This window comes from Lactuca serriola, chromosome 1, assembly GCF_051521515.1.
Source record: "Lactuca serriola cultivar US96UC23 chromosome 1, Lser_US96UC23_V15, whole genome shotgun sequence".
Lineage (NCBI taxonomy): Eukaryota > Viridiplantae > Streptophyta > Magnoliopsida > Asterales > Asteraceae > Lactuca > Lactuca serriola.
The window spans coordinates 95,282,485-95,288,484 of record NC_136408.1 but is presented as its reverse complement, the minus strand read 5'-3'; positions in this window follow the sequence as shown (position 1 = coordinate 95,288,484).

Below are 6,000 nucleotides of genomic sequence, written 5' to 3'. Positions count from 1 at the left end.
ATTATAGATCTCATTTGGTTAAATATTAGGTCTTTTCTAGCATAATAAGAAGCTATTCTTGGGTATGAGCTAAGATCTGAAGTTGTAACTTCAGATCTGAACTCTCTTTGGTCTCTAAGTTCATAAAGCTCTTAGCTTTAGCAAGTATGAACCTCTCCTTAAGTGTGAAACTCCATTTCAAGCTTGGTTTTGACATTATAAGACTTTAGAGCCTTGCATGCACGTAACGTTTGCAACTTTACGTGATAAACATGCCTTGGGAAGCTGGATCTACAATATAGAACCTTAAATGGCTTAAAAAGCATCTAAATGGATAGTGGACTGAAGGGACTCGGCGAGTTGCATGGTCAATTCGGCGAGTCCAATGAAGATTGTCGTGCAAGGACTTCTGCATGGACTCGACGAGTCAACTTCGGTTTTCCCGAAGTTCGGACACGCTTGAGCTCGGCGAGTTGCAGGAAAATCGACGAGTCAGTGGGGGGTTTTCCCGAATACTCGAGTTCTGGAAGGACTCGACGATTCAGTGACTGCAGTCGACAAGTCGGGTCAACATGGATTGTTGACCTTGATCGTTGACTTTGACTTTGGCCAAGGGTTGTCTATTTGACTTCTGGGGCATTTTGGGAAGTTGAAAGTTTATGAGTATGGATCATTGGTGGTTATAGGTGTTGGAGTTCAGGGCAGTGTTTCGGGAGCGCGATTTTGTGGTTCAGTTCGGCATTGCAAGGTGAGTTATCCTCACTATATCAATAGGGTCTAAGGCCCCAAGGCCGGCCCTTTATGGACTTGTATCTGGATTATGGCATGATATGTTTATTGATTACATCCTAGTAGTTAGGTTGGTGATATACTTATGCTTAGTGACATGGTTAGGTCAGTATCCTGGTTATAGGATGATGTTATGTTAGTGACCGGTTAGGTCTGTATCCCGGTTATTGGGATGTTGCTATGATTAGTGATCTGTTAGATCGGTTTGACTGTTATATGATATGAGCTAGCGTATGATATCTATGTGTACATGTTTTGTTTGGGTGGGGGTTGCGTTGAGGTGGTCATGCTTTGTGTTGTAGGCCAACATACCCGACGAGCGGTCTGGATAGGCTGTAGGCCTTGCGAGGTGGTCCAGTCATGTCGAAGGCTCGGGAGTGGTCCAGATAGGTTGTAGGCCTTGTGAGGCAGTTCAGTCAGGATGAAGGCTCATTATGCATACTGTAGACTCAGAGAATGGACCAGCTGGACTGAAGGCTCGGTGTGGGCGGACCAGTCACACTATAGACTCGAGATGCATAGTTGTTTTGTTTGCTTATATATTATATGTTATGGTTATATCGGTATGGCGTTGGTATTTTAGGGGTAACTCACTAAGCCTTCGAGCTTACAGTTTCAGGTTCAACAAATGACCGCGGGAAGGCGAAGGCGTGACCGTACACTTCCTCGATTGATGATTTTGATTTCTGGGAAATCTGATGTTTAAACTATTTTGAAAACAAATTGTAATAACTGAATGGTTTTAAATAACTTAAAAAGTTTAAATTGGCTCGAATTTTATGGATGTTACAAGTTGGTATCAGAGCTGAGGCACGGGTCGACGTGTTCGATGGGGACGTCGAACCCTATAATGGGGGGTGAAGGTGGGTTGCCCTGATCTCACATCGACTTGGAAGGAGAACGAAACATTCCTTTATATGGGGTGTGGATACCTCCCTTGTCACAACGCTTTTTAAAGTCGTGAGGGCAGAAGATCCCATAAGAACTCTGTAGTTAAGCGTGCTCGGGCGGGAGTAGTACCGAGATGGGTGACCCCCTGGGAAGTCCTCGTGCAGAGCGGCCCAAAGCGAACAATATTGTTACAAGTTGGTATCAAAGTCTTGGTTTGAGTGAATTGGAGGAACACTCGTGTGAATCCAATCTCAAATCAAGGAAAGATTTTCAAAATGATTTTTAAATGGTTTTCAAAATGAGTAAAGGAGGATGAAAGTGTACGATCAGCTGGAGCCAATAAGTAGACCCCAAAATACCATACGGTTATTTGATTATGTGATACGATAGAACAGCATGCTAGTACTAGGCTAGGGATCTTCAGAAATTCCATGATAGAATTGCCTGATTACATGATGCGTGCTAGCCTAGGGTTTTCTTCATATGAGATTGACATCATTACTGTAGTTACTTGTGTATGTATCACGGCTGTAAACAATTAAGATCTTATAGCCCGATAATGTTTGATTTGGCCTTATGTTCTGTTCTTATTGATTAGGTCTTAGGGTAGGATCAGATATTCGAAAGTCTATAGGGTCCAGCGTTATATATGGTTAGCATACACTAGTGTTGCAGGGTTGGGGGAAGTTTCATGGATGGGTGGGTAGAGAGAGGCCGGGAGGCCAGTTACGAGATATTTAGCATTCCTCTAGGAGTGAGGATTGAGCGCTTGCTATGATTATGTATATTGTTATGGCGTTGTGATGATACTTGAGACAAATATGGGTAGGTGTGGAAGGTAGTATGGGCCCGTACTATTGAAAGCACAGGACCCATATGCGTAGCAAGGAAGTCAAAAACCCTAGGGTTGGGTTGGGAGTTGGTCCCCTGTCATTATATGGGTTATCAGAGATCTTTCTGGTGTTTTACCATAATGATGGTTAGGAGACGTCTTGAGACTGGATCCAAGTTAGGATCGGGAGCGGGCAGCCAGGATAGGCCAGCATTTTTAGGGGATCGTATTAGTGAGATCATCCGGTAGGAGGTGATCAAGATTGCCCGGGGGCAGTTTCCAGAGATGTTGGGTCTATTAAGACCGCCATGGTTGAGTATTTTGACGAGCGCTATGCAGCCATTGCCGAGACGGTTGCCGCGACAACTTTAGCAGTTGTAACGACAGCAAGGGGAGGAGCTGGTCGAGCTTTCTAGTACTGGGACATATTCTGATGAGCGGAGGGCCGCAGTTACTTGAGATCAGGGAGGTATTTTGTACTCATTATTTTTCGCGGGCTGAGCGGGAGTGGCTATCACAGGAGTGTATGGATTTGAGGCTTCAGGGGTTTTGCTCAAGGCCGAAATGTGAGTCGCGGGGACTCTGGAAAGGAGTGATGATTATGTTCGGCTGGGGTTTTGGCAGCTAGAAGTGGAGTGGTTAATTCATGGATTGGGTTGTCATTTTATAGGGCAAGGATTGTGCCCTTTCATTTTTTGAGCTCGAAGGAGTGAGCAGGCTTGTGACCCTAGGATCAGGTTGTATTTAAGCTCGAGGTAAGTTGGTTGCAGGGATTGATGACATTATTTCAACGCCAGTGAGCGCAGGCGGGTCGAGGTGGCATAAGTATTTTGTGAGGCCCTGTTTGCCTTTGATCTCTTGTATCAGGTGGTAAGGACTGATTGTGCGATCTATTGCACTTTTGGGATTGTAGACTATGTCTTGGGAGTAGTTGTAGCCCGGTTTAGTGCAGAGTTTGCTTCAACTACTGCAGTTCAGATATGGACGATTGAGCTGGTGAGTGAGTCGGGGTGCGAACCTTGAATGAAATGATTTCTAGAGCCCGAGAGCGGGAGACTTGTTTGGAGCATCTTAGGAAGAACAATGTTATGAGGGAGGTCTGCGGACAGGGTCCCACAGGATGGTTATTCAACATTGTCAGGATTCGGTGGTTTTAGTAACCGTTATTTATTGGCGGATGAAAGCGCCAAAGGAAGTAGCTCGTTGCTGAGGTATTAGTTGGATTATCTATATTTTGGTCTTCAAGATTTGAATGTGGGATCATTCAAGCTTTAGGGATTGTCGGTTTCACTAGGATTCAAGAAGTGTTCATCTGGTTCTTAGAAGTGTGTGATCATTTGGGATTGGTTGGTAATGAAGCACTAGTTGGTAAGAGTTGGTTGTTATCGGATCGATCGTTGGAAAGGGAGAAAGATTGCGAATTCTCTAATTTTCATGTATTATGAAGACTTAGTCGAATCTAAGTAGGGGAGAATCGTCCCGAGATTCAGAAGCAGGAGTGGTTTCAAAACTAGGATAAGTTTCGCATCCTTGTTAGGAAGAAAGTCGGCCCAAGTGGCCTGTTTGGTTTGAGGGTTGTGTGAGTTGGGAGTTCGGTAAAACTTCCCAACATGTGTATCACGTCTTCTCGGTGCTTTATAGCAGAATTTGGGGAATCAGTTTGGGGTTCCAGTCATGAATTGAGTTCAGTTCGGGTGTTTAGTTGAGTGTGTGATAGACTCTGAGGGTAATTGGATTGATAGATTGAGGGTAAGGTATCAGACTGCGGTTGTGTTAGAGTGAAAGTGTTGCAAGATTGTGGGGGTAGCCGTAGCATTCGCAAGCGATCAGATAATATGGAAAGTGTTGTAAGACTGCGGGGGTAGTCGTAGCATTCACCAGCGGTTAGATGGTGTGGGAAGTGTTGTGAGACTACGAGATGATTCGTAGCGTTCACGGATTCTTTTAGATGATTAGGTCAGGGTGGGCCTGTTCGCAAGATTGTGGGTAGACCATAGCATAATCAGTATCAGGAAAACGGTAGGTCATTGGAGACCGGACATGATGTAAGACTACAGTATTCTGGTAGCGCTCACTTTTCATATCTGATTCGATGGAGACAGGCTGTCAGGCTGTTATGATCGAATGGATTAGAAGGTTTGATGGAGCCATGAGTGGTGATATAGTTAGGGCGGTTATTGCTAGTCGAAGTTTCCTTTAGGAGTCGCATGAGGCGACTATGAGAATATTATTGGCTCAGCAACCGGACAGGACTTCGGTATTCTAGATAAGTTGGGACCGAGGAGGTCTCAATGGACTTCGGAAGCAACCAGAAGGTAGCCTATTGTTACAGACAGTTTCTGTGTTTAGGGCGGTATTGACGACTTGGGTTTTCAGGTGTACGAAAAGTATATGTATGTGTTTGTAATGTGTGGGTATTGAGCATGCTGCTATGCTATAGCAATCAGTAAGTCTGTCCCCACATATTGAACATGCTGATGGAGTATGCTGAAGACATTTTGTGGGTTTTGTTAGTTATATGATCAGGTCCTGAGTATATATGTGTTATAGGGTAGCAAATTGTTCTACAAGTGGATAGTGTGGGGTGAGGTTTCAGTACTATGACACTTGTTGGTGTTGTGAAGGACATTGTTTAGTCCCTCTTAGGAAATGGAGGAGGTGAGAATCTCCAGGATGGAGCGTTGGGACAACTGAAGTGACGACAACAATGTCGATAGGTTATCGGGAGCATTCCATTCATTAGCTAAGGGTCGGAGTGGGCATACCAAACTCGTGTTGTGGGCTCAGAGGCAATCCAAACCTATGCTGAGGACCATGTAAGGGTACTACAGTCATAGGCACGGAGACTCAAGAGGAGCGGTAGGGTTGAGGAGGCGGTAGGCCAACAAACCCTGAGAATTCCAACTTGATGGTTGAACTGATTCGACATGTTGGTATCCCAATCTAGGGTATTCCATCCCGAGGATGAACGGACCCTGTGATCAAGTGGATTTGGCATATTGGTATTCCAACCCGAAGGGTGATATGAGCTAGATATGAGTGTTGTACTGGTTGATCGGTAGCGGTAGGTATGTTGTTGGTGGTAATCGCTTGTGGGGCTGTATTCTATGGATGTGGTGGGCGGCAAGGAGCGACATGGTAGATTATTGTTGGTTCTATGTGGATATCTTATCTTGATGTTCTATTAGATGACATGTTGTGCTTGATCGGGCTGAGGCGGTCCTGCTCTATGTAGTAGGCCAAGATATCCGGTGCGGGCCGACGGTAAGTCGTAGACACACGGGTTCAGTAGAAGAGTAGGACTGGGGAAGGATGTTAACGGAACAGAGCGGTCCGGATTGATCGAGGGCCTAGCAGGGCAGTCCAGTCGAGTCAAACGCTTGCCGAGTGGTCCGGGGAGACTGTAGGCCCCAAGTAGGCGGTCCAGTCAAACCGAAGGCTTGGTGTAAGTTAGTTTGTTAAGCTATGAAGGTGCATATTGGATGAGTAAACGGTTGTATAGTTGGGTG